At 37.6% G+C, this 18,392-nt stretch overlaps 1 pseudogene; it reads right to left on the reverse strand.

The window, feature by feature from the left end:
- Positions 1-15,264: 15,264 nt before the first annotated feature.
- On the reverse strand, positions 15,265-15,383 carry LOC120584162 (uncharacterized; annotated as a pseudogene).
- Positions 15,384-18,392: the final 3,009 nt, after the last annotated feature.

Genomic DNA, 18,392 nt, shown 5'->3' on the forward strand with positions numbered 1-18,392 from the left:
TGTTTCCTCTTCTTTGTGTCAGTGAAAAGAAAATGCCACAAGTGGCTCCAAGGTCACTTTGAGATTTTTGCAGTTTCGCTTGTTTTTGGACTATAGCAAAAAGAGAAATTGACTTGAGACTGACATAAAAGGAATAACATTTTGGGAGAGGCTCAATTGCTATTACAGTTTCAGGATTAAGATACAAACAGCAAGGAGACCTCAACCGTAACAATATTTATAATAATAATCAGTATTAAGGCATCTTCTATGTATTAGGTATTCCACAATGATATATTCATGCCTACTTAATGGGTTGTTGAGAAGAATGTATACACTTAAATTTTTTTTTTTTTAGTACTGCGATCCATTTTTTTTTAGTGCTTATTACTTTAGCATTATAATATCAGGAGACTGGTATTCTGAACTGAGGCTCATATGGCTATTGCACTTCGATGGGATCATCATATATTTCAAATATTGAGGGTTCAGAAACTCAACTACATCCATTTATCCAAGAGTGACAAAGCACTGATGAGATCATTTGCAATAGACAGATTTATAAAAGTTTGTTTTTCATACTACTATACTGAGTGCTCGGTTTTAGCAAGATGACTTCTCCTTTCTGATCATATTTAGATCAATTCTTTAAAAAGTTTAATCTTACCACTTGGAGTAGATAAGATTGGAACAAATAGAAGTGGAAGATGGAGAAAGTGGAAGATGGAGAAGTGGAAGATGGAGAAAATAGTGAGTATAAAAACTAGAATAGTCTATGGCCATGCCACCATGAACAAGCCCGATCCCATCTGACCTCGAAAGCTAAGCAGGGTCAGGTCTGGTTAGGAAAAAAAAAGAACTAGAATAATGGAATTGGAAATAGAAAGAAGTATCAATTCTAGGCAGACTTTCCAGTTTAACAATCTACCTGAGTTGGCAGATGTCTGACTTTAGGGGAGGACAGAAAGAGGGATCAAAGATAGTTGAGGTTTCCAGCCTGACAGTGAAAAGACAGGTGATCCCATTTTAAGGAAGTAACTAATTAGAACATGAGGTGTGTTTAAATTGAACATGAGAATTTTAAAGTTCAAGTAAGTCCAGAAGAAGGTACCCATTTAGCACTTAAAACTGTAGAATTATTTAGGATTTTAAATATATATATATTAGAATTTTCAAGGAGCACTGCAGCTATGTAGGTCACCTACATTAAAAATTGGTTGGGAATACAGTTAGCATTAATATGATGGCTAGGTGGAGGGCCAGGGGAGAGAGGGAGCAATTGGGGGCATCATTTTATGAACTATATAGATGTCTAACCAATGTACTGTATACTTGAAACTAAGTTAAATAAATAAATTTTAAAAAATTTTAAAAATTAAATAAAATACAAGTTCTCTAAAAAAATAAATAAATAAAGCCGAGACATGAAACAACTTAAGTGTCCATCGATAGATGAATGAATAAAGAAAATGTGCTATATATGCCACAATAAAATATTATTCAGCCATAAAAAAAAATTGGTTGGGGGAAGGAATTACAATTGTTAGCTTTTTGTATCCCTGCTATAACATATTTCCCTCCTACCATCTACCTCCAATGTCAGCACCATTCTCGGCTCCCTAGATTCTGCTGTGTCTTCATGTCATGGAAATTTAACAAGCTGGTTGATACTGTAAAGTATATTTACTATGAACCCTTTCTTCTCATCAACAGAGAAGCATTCCTGTCATTTAGGAATGTTATCTTTCTTTTTGGGAGGATGTTTCACTACTTAGTTTAGATAGATACTGAGCACTGCTATAGGGCACACCTATAGGCTTCTCTCTAGCTTCTGCATTCAAGGAGGATGCAGCCAGCTGATGAATCTGGTAGGTATTCCAGGGGCTATAACCTTGGATGAAGCTAGGGGAAGAAAAGAGTTTTATATGCTGTGGGAAGAGGAGATGACTCCTTTCCCACACTAGAGCTTCCAAATAACCTGGAAATGTCCATAGCCCAGGCATCTTGCCATTGATAGCATGAGTCAAATTCCCTGAGGCTCTCAGACTACATGTCCAAAATCCTTGTTTGGCCTATTCTCTCTCTAATCCACTTGAGATCCCTAGGAGCAAAATCTCGCCCTGGTGGAAAACAGTAAGAACTGAGTAGTACTTCTAACTAGAGGGGAACTGGGCAGTCTTTCTCATGACCACAATTTTTAAAGACTATCACTTATTCAGAAATGCTCCCAGGACCTCCAAACCTATTATTCTTTCTCCTTGTAAAAAGATGATTATAATAACCAATAATAGTAATATGATTATTATCTTATTAATAATAGTTATCTAATAATAGAAATAGTTCATATTTATGAATAGGTTATTTAATAATAACAATAGTTCACACTTATGTGCCAGGCACTGTGCCAAACACTTTATATTCATGGTTAAATTTAACCTTCACAGCCTTTTTTCATCATTATTTTTGTTAGGTATTTTTTCTTTCCATTTTGTTTACTATTTTGTAATATTAGGCTCTCAGAAGATGGAGCTATTTGGAGACTATTCCAGCTATAATGAGTCATGAACTTAGCTGTCCATGTTACGTAAGAATAGGCCTATGTGACTTCTATTTTTTCTAGCCTTCTTAAGCTTACCTAGCAGTTCTATCTTGAATTCTTTAACTCTTGGAGTGTCTGCCACAATCTTCCTCTCCTCAAATACTAAATGATACCTAGTCCTGTATCCTGAAGCCCACAAGATTCTGAGAGTCCTTTCTGTTCGTACAAAAAATATTAAACTCATTTATTTTCATCAATCTCATTGAGTACATACCAGAAACCACCTCTTTATTCTAAAGTCATCCAAAGAACCAGTGATTCCCCTAGATTGTTTTGAATTAAAAACAACCCATGTGCTCACATAAGTACCCTCTTTTGCCCACCTGAAAAACACTATGAGTTTCTGGGAAATGCATATTACATTCATCAATCTCTACTTTAAAAGAGTTTGTAATAATCTAGCCACTCAACAAAGAGCAAATTATTCATTGAAAAGTACTATACTTCATGAAAGTAACCACAAAAATCTAGATTTAGAATCTCTTCCAAATTTTTAAGTTGCCTATTGACATAAGAAAATATAATTTAATATTTCATATCACAAATTTTTGGTTAGAACAGATCTGTGAATCTCCTCATACATGCAGAGTTGGCAATTCTCAATTTTGAGTTTAATGTAATCCCGGTGACTTTTACCTACAAACCCTTTCCCAGAGGCAGCTGAGTCTTGGCTTATGTAACATGAGCCAAGTATAAAACGACTAACTGTATAAAACGACTAACTGGCAGGTAGCACAAGCAGCTCCTTATCCTCACAGTGGGTACCATTGTGGGAATTCTCAAGATGGATTGCAAATAGGAAACCTACATAAGCACAAGCTGAGTATCTTCCCTTTGCAAGTCAACAACAAAAGAGGCTCTTGGGTCATGCTTCATGTGACAGCCTTTCACCTGTGCTGAGTGAATCAAGAATGGCCATAACACACACCGTCAGTGAACTTCCATTTCTTGAGCACTAATTCAAAGAATCAAACAGGCATTTCTCTTACCTCCCAAATTCTTTGCCCATATTGGTCTATTAAACCAAATTGTTCTATACAGTAGTCAATTCTTTTTCTACCGGACTGCTGGAACTTGGAGTAGAGACAACTAAAGAATGCCATGATTAATTTTGTGTTGGTTCCAGTGTATTTTAACTGAGAGAATATGAAGTCCTATTAGATTATTTATTCTCTGCTTAGAAATCATGGTGGAGTACACTAATATACAAATTACAAGAGCTAACTTTGTACCTGAAGCCCTGTGACTTGCATACAGAAGAATGGTCAACTACTTGGGCCTAATTTTCTAAGGAGCATTTGCTCTGATTCATCACAGAATCTGAAAGTTGAGACTGATACCAAGAATATTCCACTTTCTGGAAAAACTAGTCCATGTCTGAAAACAAGAACTACTTATGCTTAGCTTATTTACATCTGAATTTTATTTTTTCAAGAATCTCAGATTAAACCACTTTTAAGAGCATCATTCAAATACTTTTCAATCTATGGCGGTTTCCATGTATTTCATCTCCACTTTGCCCATTTTTTCCACTTCAGAACAAAGGCAGACTTGAAGAGAGACAGATGGGGCAAACATGTGGAAAGTGGGGGCTGCTTTAAATGACAACTCTGGAGAAGGACAAAAATGGGCTATCCTCATTATGTTCATGGAACACTAAATATGAAGAAATCAAGCTTCTTTAGGACTGAAACGCTTATGGTAGCTCATATTGCACTGGGAGAAAATGTTAACATTAATAGACAACATAAGAAAAGTGTCCAAGAATAACACATTCAAGGCCAGTATAAATACTAGCATATATATTCAGATATGCAATTACACCATCCTCATGAACACATAGGAAAAGAAAATTCCAGTGCACAACTATGAGGTTTCTTCTGGTTGCCAGCGATTTTGAGAGTGTATTAAAATTTTCAGATTAACTGGGGACATTTTACTCAATTTTATCTCTCAATGCTTTTGTGTCACTTTTTCTTCAAGGTCTGTGCATTTTACTGATTAAAATGCTCAAATGTTTATTCATTTAATCATTTCAAAGGAACAGATCACCATTATAAATTTTCTTTTTTCGAAAGAATAGCATCAGAACTTTCTAATATTCTTTTCTGTCTCTTCTCTCCATATACTTTTTCTCTTCATAACACTTCCCTCCCCATTATTTCTCTACTCTTCCCCTAGGCTATTTCCCATTACTGCTATTAGAAACTTTTTCAACATCTGGTCCTTAGAAAGGATCCCTCCTTAATCCTAAAGTATTCTATGGAGAATCAGCTTCCTAAAGTCAGAGAAAATTTTCCTGCATATGCCTGGATCTGGGACAGGGTGCAGGAAAACAGGACGTGCGGGTATGTAATCTTAAAATTCAAATGCTGCTCAGTAGCCATACCATATGAGCTAGCTGCAAACGGTAAATAAACCCAGCTTGTAACTTAATGATCCTTGTGTTTGTGTGTCTGCGAATACATTAAGAGCTCTCAAAGAAAAAATTGTGTAATCATAAATAAAAGATAGCAGCGAATCACAGGCCGTCACACAGAGACAGGACTCAATTCTCCCGATTTTTCAGTGTGGATATTAACATGAGTTCTCTACTCTTTCAGCTTCTTGTGGCAGCATGAAATCCACTCTAGATGCGATAGCATGGGGAGAGGTTTAAGGGTCTTCATTACATATTGTCTGCCCTGCAAAAATCATCTGCTTTACTTGGAATTGATTTCAAAACCAGATTCATGTGGTGCCTGCTATACCACAATAAACAAATAAATTAGCTGCTGTGATATGGAAATTTACATGATTCAGTGTACTTAAAAACTGTTAACTGTGAACTTATTAATTGAAAACCACAGGACAATCATCGGCATGTCCCTCAGTGGAAAATCGGATCTCTTGTTGAGGTGAATTTGTAAGGCAATGAAAATGTATTTTTCAAATAAACCTATGCCTCAAGCCACTTGATGTGATATTTTTAACTTTTATTTTTCGGCAGCTCATGCTTTGTTGGTAGACTACATATTGATTCGTTTCCTGAAAACGTGTAGTATAACGCTACATCCCTGCATGTTTGCTCCATGCAGGTTATATTCATTTTAGTCAATCTTGTTTTTCTGCTTCCTGTCTAGAGAACTTTAATTAAATTGGTCCGTTAAAGCTTGAATCTCTTAAAGGGAGCACTTGGAATCTTAAGCTGCCTTTTCATCACAGAACTTCCAAGGAACATACGCCTTTCTCCTCAAACATATGTTCTGAAGGGATGTTTGTCTAGAAGCTACTAGGTTGCACTAAGGACCGAAACATAACAAACTCTGACAGGAAAAAGACAATGATTTTTACATACAGGCAATTGATCAGGCAAATTTCTACTATTTTGCCGGTCAGAGCTGGCCAACCCACACAATCTGTTATCATCCCCATTTGATCACAAAGAGGAGATTAGTATAAGACGATGCTGCCTATTCACTTCTATCGACAGATCCCATGGCCTCTTGGAGCTTGTCTTCTAAAGCTGTCACACTATCACCTACTCTGCCATTGGACATGGTGATGACATTTATAGTCTCTCTTGAGAACAAGAGCCTTGAACAGTGGTGATAAAAATATAAAATCTGGCTAAGACTATTAAGATAAAATTTAGCTTTAAAACTCTTTAGATGTCTTTGTTTTATTCTATTACTTTACCAATGCTACTGTTTCCTATGAGTATCACATAGAAATCTTTCCCCTTAATCCTTAATCTTTTTCCCTGCATTTTACTTTTCTGGTTGACTTATCATGAGTTACCCATGAAGTGGAAAGGCTGCCTGTTGCTCTTGATTTCTTCCTCCCCACAGAGTTAATCCAGAGAGCATGTAGGTGTTTCAGAGAGGTCTCTATGTCCTGAGCCCTCAGAACTCTCCTGGGACAGAGCAGCACGTTTTCCCTACCCGTAGCATTCCCATTAGCTGGAGCTTCTGCCTTCAACGGCAACTCAGCATGAGCGAGGAGATTAGGGATTAAGAATCAAACCACTTACAAAGAAAGCATTAATGAAGTACAGAAATCATATGCATGGATCATTAAGATCTTGACTATTCCATGCCACTATAATGTACTCAACCTATCAAATACAGTGATTTTAAATATGCCTCCAAAACTGACACGCAAACAAAAATTCTCCATATGGGGTTGAGCATCACAAATACATAACTTTATGTGTGCTCATTCTTGCTTTCCCTCTTTGAAGAAAATTTTAACAAAAAGTGTATTCTCGTAACAATCCATAGATTTGGAAATATGTCAATCAGATGCCAATCATACCTGGTTTTTAAAAAAAATGACCCCCAACTACCTCCATTGGGCAGCAGATGTGAATCCTCTTCCTTTGAATTTGGGAAGCTTGTAACTGCTTAAACCAATAGAGTAAATGATGCTTTGAGACTTCTGAGGTTGGAAAAAGGCCATGCGGCTCCCCACCCCTGGCTTTTTTGGAACCTCCTCTCTCTGAATGCTTTTTCCAGTACCCAGCCCCATGCTGTGTGTGAGAAGCCTGAGCAGCAATGCTACGTGCCAATGCTCAGGGACGGCCCCAGCTGAGCCCATGTGCCAGACGTGTGTGTGAGGAAGCCTCCATATGATTTCAGCCTCCAGCTTTTTGAGTCACCAGCAGCCATTCAAATTTTTGAGTCACCAGCAGCCATTCAAATCTTTCCAGCTGAGGCTTCAGACATGACAGAGCAGAGACAAGCTACCCTGCTGTGCCCTGTCCAAATTCTTAAGCCATCACCAGTGAACATCAATAAAATGGTTGTTGTTTTAGGGTGCTACGTTTACAAATAACTAATATATAAGAATTAACAGAGGAGGAAAAACAAAAAGAAGGATGGCTTAATACATTCTAGCCAAATGATTTGAAATGAGAAAAGATACTCAAAATCCATTGTTAAGTTCTGGGTGGTAGACTTAGTGACTTAGATGAAGACGTAGAAGGTGGCTTTATTTACTCCGAAGCTCACACAAGGTTTAGTAAAATAGGAAAATGCAGAGTTATGGAATCAGGTCAAGTTCTTAACAGACTGATATGATGAACCAAATCTCACAAGGTAAAATATAACAGGGATAAATGTAAAACCTTCTATTTGTGTTAAAAAATAAATAAACCGAACAATGTGACAAGGGGAAGATGTGACTTAGTACCAGCCAAAAGATAAAAGGTTTGTATGTTAAGGGTAAGCTTCATATGAGCCAAGAGCATAAGAAAGTTACGTTGAAAACTAAAGTGGTACAAAACCACAATAAAAATGGAGTAGCCAGAATAAGGAATTGGATGGAGTACCAGTTAGTCCTCCTCTGCTGTCTGGAGTTCTGAGAGTATCCTTTTCATACTGGCCAATGAAATAACCGGACCAAAAGGAGCATGCACCATAGTATAGTGAAGGTACTTGTGAAAACATTTTTCATGGGGAATGTATGGAGAATCTAGGATGTTTACTGGAAAAAGAGAAGATACGTGGGTTTCATAATATCTACTATCAATTTTATGGAGGCAAGTGAAGTGGCAGAAGATGAGAATCCTTCTATACAGCCCCAAGGATAGGACCATAAACATTATGAGTGGGAACTCCAGGGAGCTACATTGTGTCAGTATAAAGAACTTTACATAGTCAAAGTGATCCAAAGCTGGAAATAAGTTCCAAGAGTGGTAGTAAATATCTCAAAATAAAAAGTACTTGGCAGAGATGGTGTGGAGGAGACTAAAGAACCAAATAACTGCAACGGTAATTTAACCATTGGGGTTCTCTGATTCCTCTGGAGATCATTTATAGTTAACTCGTTTAAAAAAAATGTCATTTATTCACTCATTTGTTTATCCAACAAATAATTAAGTGCCCATGAGCTAGGTACTGCACCAGGCCATGCAGGGGATAGAAGAATGACTTAAAACTCAACCAAGTCCTCCAAAATCTCATGGAATGGTAAACAGCTTGAGGCAAATATTGGAGTTAAAATTAGAAAAGAAAAACCTAAAAAGAAGAGTAAAACTGCTTTTAATCACAGGTAGTGTACAATGCAATTATACTGAAAATTTTCACTGCCACATTTTAATGGCGTGCTGAGATGGACACCGATTCTCAGTATAAATATAAATCTCACATCACTACCTTATTTGCATCAACTTCAGGCTTAATGTTTGGGTTCCCTTTGAGAATATATGAAATCTATTTTGACATTTTGTTTTAAAGCACTCATTTAGAGTTCCCTAATTCCAAAATTTTCTGATTTTGATCCTCAGTAAAAGAAACTTTGGCAATAGGGGTAGTAATAAATTGGGAAGATTATTTATTGTGTTTAAGGAAAGAGGAATAGAGAAGGACAGCTCACAAGGTGTTCAAAACAAACACAAATATTGCAATATTTACCACTACACTAATAATGTGGGGTGTATTGTAACTATCACCTTCATTATAATTATATAGGCTTGCCTAGGAGCTCTCAGTATCATGTACATTCAAGTAACTTATTTAAGGTGAGTTTAGCTTTGAACATACTGTCTGCTCTCTTACTGCTGCGATGAAATCTCATTTCCCTTGCTCTAAGTGCAGACCTCTGGGTGCTTTGACAGCCGATATCAGGGCTCTTCCGTGGCCAGCTGCCAGAAGTGTCTCTGCCCTGGAGGCAGCGTGCATTATGGAAGTCGCACATATGTGCTGCTCCTCATAGCACAGCAGACAAGGCAGGCAGAACTGTGAGTCGGCAGCCTTGGCTTTCCGGAGCAACCAGCTGCTGCACACTTTTCTCTTCATCGGAAATGAGGACAAAGAGTGGCAGAGAAGACTCTAGCACCATCTTGGCTTTTGGTTTGAGAAATTTTAGGGTTATTTACTTTCATTTCTCATCCACAGTTGGAATGACTATTAAACATTGCTGAAAGTTGACCATTCAGACCAGAGGGAAACTCTTTGGGGAGACTCTTCATCCTTTTCATGAATAAATTCTCTGTATATTGAAACGAGACTGGAATCCCCACAGCAGCTCGAGCAACAGTCGTAGCCCTGCCCTCCATAGTCTTTAAAACATGTGGAGAGTGATTAATATCCACTTCCTTACCTCCAGTCTTTCTATCCAAACTCAATAAGCCTCAGTTTTTTTTTCATTTTTTTAAATTAAAAAATAGTTAATGTACAATATCATATCAAAATACATATTGGCTTCAGATGTACAACAAAGTTATTCAACATTAATATACCTAACAAAGTGACCCCCACACTGTCTAGTAACCATTTGTCATCATACAAGATTATGATATTATTGACTGTATTCCCTATGGTGCACATTGCATCTCTGATTTATTTATTTTATAACTGGAAATACATGCCTCTTATTTTCCTTCACCATTTTTCCCCTTCTCCCAACAACTTCTTCTCTGGTAACCATTAGTTTGTTCTCTGTGTCTATGAGTCAGTTTCTGTTTTGTTTTGTTTGTTCATTTGTATTGTTTTTTAGATTCCACTTACAAGTGAAATCATATAGTATTTGTCCTTATCTGTCTGACTTATTTCACTTAGCATGATACCCTCTAGGTCTATTCATGGTGTTGCAAATGACAAGATTACATTCTCTTTATGGTTGAATAATATTCACACACTACATCATCTTTTTCCACTCATCTATCGATGGACACTTAGATTGATTCCATATCTTAGCTATTGTAAATAAGGGTGTATATATCTTTTCAAATTAGTGTTTTATATTTCTTTGGATAGATACCCAGAAGTGGAGTTTCGGGGTCATATGGTAGCTCTATTTTTAATTTTTGAGAAACCTCCATACTGTTTTCCACAGTGGTTACCCCAATTTGCAATGCCGCCAACAGTGCATGAGAGTTCTCCACATCCATGTCAATACTTTTCCTCATTTCTTTTATCATTTCTTATACACACTGATTTCTATCTTCTCATCCTCACCATTGCCTATTTGAGCATCTTCAAGTTTGCTAATATTCCTCTTCTGTGGTTTGCAAACTTTGATACCGTATTATAGCCAAGTTAATCTCTTCAGGGAATTGTTCAGCTACTACTTCCTGAAATTGGCCACATCCTTCCTATATTCGACATATTTATCTTCTATGTCTTCATTCTATGCCCACCCCAAGGTCAACTCAAGGTCTATACTAGGTCAAGACAGATATACTTGTAAAGATCTTCCTCCATGTAGACATACATTCATTGTTCAAACTGCATGAGTCTAACTAACTTTATTATCAAATTATTCTTTATTTATCTTCTTCCTAGGGATATTATTCATACATTAATTCCAAAATTATCAACTAGGCAACTATTTTGTGTCAAGCACTGTGCTACACATTGCTAAATTCTTTGCTGAAATCCACCTATGTTAAGAGTGATATATTCAATGAGAAACTAGCTAGATTTGAACTGATGAAACCATGCTGCTCCTCAGTCAACCCCCTTCTCCTCAAAGTACTCATACACCCTCGTGAGAATCATCTATTTTGGGATTGCTTTGAGTCTCTATTAAACTTACCAAATGGGAGTTGCAATTACCTCCCTTTCTCTGCTTTTTGAAAACCAGGGTGTTTACCTATCTCCATCATCCTGATTCTCAATCTGTAAATTCTCATAAAACCTGAAACGTAATTTACTTAAACCTAGGGATCTGGATCCATTTTAGAGGATAGATAATCCATTTGCTTAACTAGCTTTCCATCTTTTCCATTCTTTGAAGGAGAATATAGAAGCAAAAGGGGGCTGGGAGTCTCTGTTCTCTCTGACAGCTGTTGACTTCACACCATCTGCTTCAATCATGTGGCCTGGTTCCTTTCTGCCTCTTCTCTGAACAGAAGGGAAAGTTGTTTCTGTTGCCTTTGCTTTCAGCTTTTCCTGACACATGATGCTCTTTGATAATTTTATTGAGTGTATCCTGGCTCCCATACCTTGCACATGCCCTTTTATCAGAGAATGCTATAAAGAGCAGCAAAGACGTCTTTGGACACTGACTTTTTCTTTCTCAATGAAATCATGTATGATTGTGTTCTCAAAATTTGCTTTTCTCTTAGATCCTTTCCTCCATAATGAGCCACATTCACATTTACAGTCTGTAACCAGGAAACATAACATATTTTCTTTGAAGTCTTTGAAATCTACTTTCCTAAAATCCAATGTTTATGCCTAACTGTGAATATTTAATTTCCTTGCTCCTCTGGACTCCTCAATGATATTTTTACTTAATTCCAAAGTTCTCTGTCATATCTTTATCCTCAATAAGATTCAAATAAGTCTTGAACAGACTGTATCTTCTGAACTAGAGAATTATCTTCTAGGAAAATCAAGACTTGATCAGGCCCACAGTGCACTCATAATAGTGGTTAGATAATTTAATTCTAACAACCTCCTGAAGATGGAGGTATAATTATTCCCATTTCACAAATGAGGAAACTGAAGTTAGCAAAGATAAGCTACTTGCAGGAACTCAGGCAGGTCATTTGGTAGAGACCTGTTCACCAACCTGCTTCTTTCTGAGACTTACCACATTTCCAGCCTCCCTTAAATTCAAGCCAGTGGAATGTGAATGGAAGCAATGTGTGCCCTTCTAGATCTGACCCATTAAGAAACCCACCTCAACCTTTCCCCCATGCACTTTCTTTTTTCAACTCATGTGATGCAGACGGAGGCTGGTCCTAGAAACCAAATGTGGAATACGGCAGTGCTACAAGAATGAAGGAAGTTGGGTTATGGAAGCTGTGCTTGAAAAAGAGCCTCCAGTTATTCAGGAACACCCTTTTTGAACTTTACATAAAGAATGACTTTTTTTGTGTGAGCCATTGAGACTTTAAATTTTATCTGCTACTGCCACCAATATTACCTTAATTAAAATAGTAAGAACAATTAAAACTACCTGGAATGAATATCCATGTTTAGTTACTTAACCCCCAATTCTCAAGTTCCTCCTCTATAAAATAAATAATAACCTCTACCTCATAGGGTTGCCGTGGGCATTACGTAAGTGAGGTAATGCTGGTAACAAAGTACCATTGGTATAGCAAAGTACCCAAATGTTACCAAACAAAGTACCATTGGTATAGCAAAGTACCCAATGTTACCAAAGTAACATTGGTATAGCAAAGTACCCAATGTTTAGTATCTACTCAATAAATACACTGCAATGATTAGTATTATTACTACATTATAATTCTCCGAAAACATATCTGCCTCTAGAACTACTTTGTAATATCTTTACTGTGATATTAACTGTGCCATTTCCTTGACTGAACAGTTTATATCACAACCCTTAGATATTCTTTTCTGTGATTCCATCCTTAGGGAAATGCAATCCTATAAAGAAGAATAAAAAAATTCTTTAATTAATTACTATGCATACAATCCCTTTATTTCAGGTAAAACATACTTTTCCTTCTTTGCCATCATCATAAAGCTTACATTACCAAATATATTTACCTTGGAGGAAAAATCTGACCAATTGGATAAATTTTTAAATTTTATTCCTACTCTGAAACAATCATTCCACTTAAGGTCTGAGATATTCTTTTAGAGCGGTGCTTCTTGAACTTTAATTGGTAGATTAATCACCCAGAGATCTCGTTAGAATGAGGACTCCGATTCAGGGGAGTGAGGTGGAGAAAGAGATTTGCGGAACTGATGCTGACACTACTGAACCAGAATGTGGCAAGACTTAGAGTAGCAAGACTCTAAAGTTCTATGAAAATATTCATCAGTCACCTATTTCATTTAATTCATGCCAAGGGATAAACTTATTCTGTGAGAAAGCCAGAGAAAGAGAAAAAGAAGCCATTCAATAAAGAAGAGAAATTAACAGGTCTTTTAAAGACAAAATAAGAAAAGTCGATGCAGAAAATAGAACTCCATTTTCAAAAGATTTAAAAAGAAACAATCTCATAGTCTTTTAATGTATTATATATGGAAATAGGGAACTATATTAAGAATAAAAATGATAAGGAAAAATTTTGTCTTTTATTAGAGCAGTAGTTCTCAAATTTTCAAACTTAGCATGCATCAGAATCACCTTAATGCTTATTAAAACAGACTGGTTATTCTGTGGTCTGGGATTGCCTGGTAACTTGCATTTCTGACAAGTTCCCATATAATGTTGATGCTGCTGGATGTGGAACCACACTTTGAGAACCTTCGTATTGAGGGATGGGGAAAATTGCTGGCAGATGACACCAAAAGTCAGTATATTTTGTTTTAGCCTATAGGAGGGAAATCCTGTGATAGAAGAAAGGAAAATGAGGCAAAAAAAGAAGGAGGAGGAGGAGGAGCAGGAGGAGGAGAAGGAAAAATAACTGTTAAAATCCATTCCAGGCCCTGACAACTTGAAGTACACACAAGAACACATCTGGAGTAATTTCAGGATCATTAGCTATCAATTTCAAGATTTTTTTGAAGGGTAAACGATTTGACCAAAGCAGAAATGGAACAACTTATTTTCTTTTTCTCAATGGAGAAAAAGGATGACCCTGAAAAACCCTAGACTTCTAAGTTTAACTCCTCTACACAGGAAGTTAGGGGGAAAAGACAGAGGAAACAATCACAAAATCTATTGTCAAGCACCTTGAAAAGAACCTGCCATTGAATAATAACAAGGATACTTTCCAAAGAAAATGTCCTTTTATACGGTTTTAGATTTGGAAAGGATCTTAGAATCACGTGACCCAAGCAGATTATTTTAAAGATAAGAAAACCGATATAAAAGGGATTTGTTTTTGTGAACCACGTCATACAGCAAGTTAGCACCAGAGAAAGGAGAAGATCCCGGTCTTCCCAGTCATCTGAAGCAGCTTTGGGTTTTGCCACTTTAACTGGAAGGCTCAGCTGCACCTAGTTCTTGAACCAGTCTGATGAGGGAAAATAGCATACTTGGGAGCCCCAGCACGCATCACGGCCAAGTTCAGTTGAGGTGCAGCATCCTGATTCCTGTTCACAAGCTCTGTCCTATATGCTACATGATCATTCAGACTCTTATAATCACAGAGGACAGAGGTGGCAGAGAGGTAGCTGCTTGGCTTTCCCTGAGTAGCACTGCTTCTAACTGCCCTGACTATAACGAGGCTGCTTATTCAGCCCATAAAGTTGACTCATCAATAATCTAAAATGCATAGTCATGCAGCCAGCAAGAGTAAGTGACTACTATGCACAACGAGTCATTACACTGGACGCCGGGAGCATCAAAGGAGAAAAATTCTCCTCATCTTGAAATGCTTAGTGGGTACATGGCTCCATTATCTAAGGGACGCCCTCTCCCCACTCATGGAACAGGATACTCGGTACAGTCTTTGGCACACAGTGTATAACACAAGGGAAGTTAGAGCCCTTCGAGTCTAACCCGAGGTTCCAGATGAGGAAATGACAACGCAGAGAGATGAGGAAACTCGCATAAGAGAATAGCTCTTTGGTGAAGAGCTTGGACGCAACTATGATGCTCTGACTCCTGATTCCAAGCTCTTTCTACTTTACTGCTATCGAAATAGATCATCTTAATATATTTCAATAAAGAAGAAAAATTAATAGGTCTTTTAGGGACAAAATAAGAAAAGTCAATGCAGAAAATAGAACTCTATTTTTTTTTTTTTTTTTAGGTGAGGCAACCCTTTGTCGACCTCACAGATTGCAAGGACCTTGTCAGCTTACAATCCCTTATTTTTTAATTTTTTACGCCTAAGGCACCTGGTCTTCCTAGGTGGTCTCCCATCCAAGTACTAACCAGGCCTGACCCTACTTAGCTTCCAAGATCAGCCAGGATCAGGCTTGTTCAGGGTAGCATGGCTGTAGACTCCATTTTCTAGTTGATAACAATATTGTCAAACCAAGGGAAGGAGAAAAGGTTGTGAAATATGTGTTTAGGTCACTCTGTTCTGTGAACAAAAGGGGTTCTCTCCACTTTAGCTAGACATTAGAATCACCTGGGGAGTCTAGAACAACACTGATGCTCGCCATCCACCCCAGAGATCTGTATTCAGGATGCAGTATGAGCACCGGGGTCTTTAAAAATTTCCAGGTAATTCTAATGTACGGTCAACATTGTGAGAATCACTGCTTTATAGAAATTATCGTGAGACCATTTTGCCTTGATAGAAGCAGAGAACTTCAGAGATGTTGGAGATATGGCTTCTGACAGAGAACATAGATTCCAGTAAAAGAATGAAATCCAGAATCTCCTGGTTCCACTCTTGAAGAGGATTTTGAGGCAACGGGAAGGGCAGGCAGACCGAGGTTCCTCCATTCCTTCCCCTAAGTTTCACCTCCCCTGGGGTGAAATACAAAAAAAATACTCTTTTTGAGTATTAGTACTACTGCTACTATCACTAGTAAATGTTCAGATCCATCTGTAATCCAAAACCCCTTCCCTTGGTCCTCGTTTGTGTGGCTGATAAAAGCTCTGACTTCCTAACGTGTATTAGTAATGTTACATGGAATAAGAGGATAGAAGCACAGAGAGTACGTGAAATATAGATATCCTGACTTCACAATACAACATTTGGAGTCTACGCGAACAGGCTTGCTCCCTGAGATTTACAGATACCTTGCCATTCTGGTTATAAGTCCAGGAAAGAGGTCTTTTTCAGAGAAAGCCCCTCTCCATCTGTTTGTTTTTTTTAATTGAGGTAAAATTGGTATATAACATATTAGTTTCAGGTGCACAACATAATAATTTGATCTTTGTATACACTACAAAGCGATCACTACAATAAGTCTAGTTCTCATCCATCACCATACAATTGACTCCCTTCACCCATTTCACCCACCCCCAACTCCTTCTCCTCTGGCAACCACCAATTTGTTCTCTGTATCTATGAGTTTTGTTTTGTTTTGTTTTTGTTGTTTATATTCCATATATAAGTGAATCATACAGTATTTGTCTTTCTCTGTCTGACTTATTTCAATCAGCGTAAATTCCCTCAGAGTTCATCCATGTTGTCACGAATGGCAAGACTTCTTTATTTTTTGGCTGAATAGAATTCCTTTATGTATATATATATCACATCTACCCTCTTTTAATGTTTTAATTGAGATTGGGCTCTACACATGTCCTATATCTGCCTTGTTGAATCCAGTGGTCAGTAGCCAGTGTCATTCGCAGAAGGTTATTGATCACTTCAAATGTGTCTGGTGCAAGTGATTAATTGAAGTCTTATTATATTTAATTTTATTTGGTTTAAATTTACATAGTAGCATGTGGCTAGTGGCCAACATGTTGGATAGTACTACGCAGGATGCTGACATACCCTATTATCCAAAATCTTATAGCATCACTCATATAAAAATAAGTTCACAGTACTAAAATTAGAAAAAAAATAGTTCTCTTTTGTGGAAAGAAGGGGCAGTGAAATATAGTCCGTGACCTCAACATAAGCTAGTGGCTCTACCATCTGGCATAGCCGTGGCCCAGGTAAAAGTTAAAATGCATTGCTGGTTTCATCCTTGACAAAAACTCTCACAAACCAACACTTTAATTGGACTAGGGGAAAAAAAGTCAAGTAGAAATGTTGTGACAATCAGCTTTTACAACAGTTTCCAGGACTTCCTGGTTTCTTCGGTATCAAATTACTCTGCCCATCACATTCCTGTTATATTAACACTTCCTAGTTCCATAAATACTATAAATAGATATCTGGGATCCCTAAAACCAAACAAAGCAAAACACCAAGTTTCTGTTTTTAGTAATTTTACCTCTTGAATCTCTTGTAGTGTTTGTTCAAATGGATAACAAGGGCTGGACTTAAATTATCAGATAATCTGAAAGACAAGGTAAGCAGTATTTAATTCAGAGAGCTAAAAGGTAAATAATTATTTAAGATCTGCAAATAACATCTGAGCTCATCAAGCTCCTAACAGTTGCTTTAATCTGAAGTGACTTGTCTCCACTCTTCCATTTCCTTGATGCCTCCACCTATCTCTCAGTCTGGCCCCCAGGGCACTGTGCAGAAGTGGTGGCCTCTGGACTCAGACTGTCTAGAGTTGAAAACTCACTGCACCAGTAACTTTATAATCTTCAGCAAACTATTTCGTTCTCTGGCTGCATTTTCCTCACATGCTAAACAGGGATAATAATAATCTCATTCATTGAGTTGTTTGAGAGATAGATGAATTGATATTTATAAAACTCTTAAAAATGCCTAGTACATAGTAATTTCTTAATTCATTTAAGCTATTGCTACAAGTGATATTATTTTAGTCAGAAGGCTTGACTTCAAGACCTTCCTCTGCAACCCATTAGTTATGTAACCTTGGTCTATTGACTTTCCCAACCTTTGGTTTGTGGCCATTGAAAAATAAGAATACAATCATTATTCTCAGAGGGTTGTTGTGAAGGTCGAATGAGAAAGCATTTATGAAAGTGACATTAGACTGGAAGTAGATGGAAGTTCCACAAGGTAAAAGGGCAATGCTCCTAAGACCCCCAGGGAAATGGCAGGTGGGCTCTCCAAGAGTCTCAGGATTGTCACAGTCTACTCTCTTGGCCTTGGCTTTGCAGACTCAGAAATCTGAGTGGTCAGTGCATGAGAGCAGGCCCATCATGCAGAGGTGGTCTGAGTACAGTCAAGCTCAAAAGTCTGAAGAATACAAGCAGAACATCAGTGTGTTCATTTGTTGTGACAAGTATAACCATCATCTAAGACAAAAGAAGTTACTTGGGAACATTCTCACTTTGTATCTACACTACAAATAAAGCCAGATCAGAAAGAGAGCTGCTCGAAGATTGTGTACTCAAGACAAAAGGGCTTCGTGGGATCATGAGGAGACTCAAGTGTGTCCCTCTCTGCAACAGGATGCTGAGCATT

Source organism: Pteropus medius, unplaced genomic scaffold, assembly GCF_902729225.1.
Source record: "Pteropus medius unplaced genomic scaffold, Ma_sr-lr_union100, whole genome shotgun sequence".
Classification (NCBI taxonomy): Eukaryota; Metazoa; Chordata; class Mammalia; order Chiroptera; family Pteropodidae; genus Pteropus; species Pteropus medius.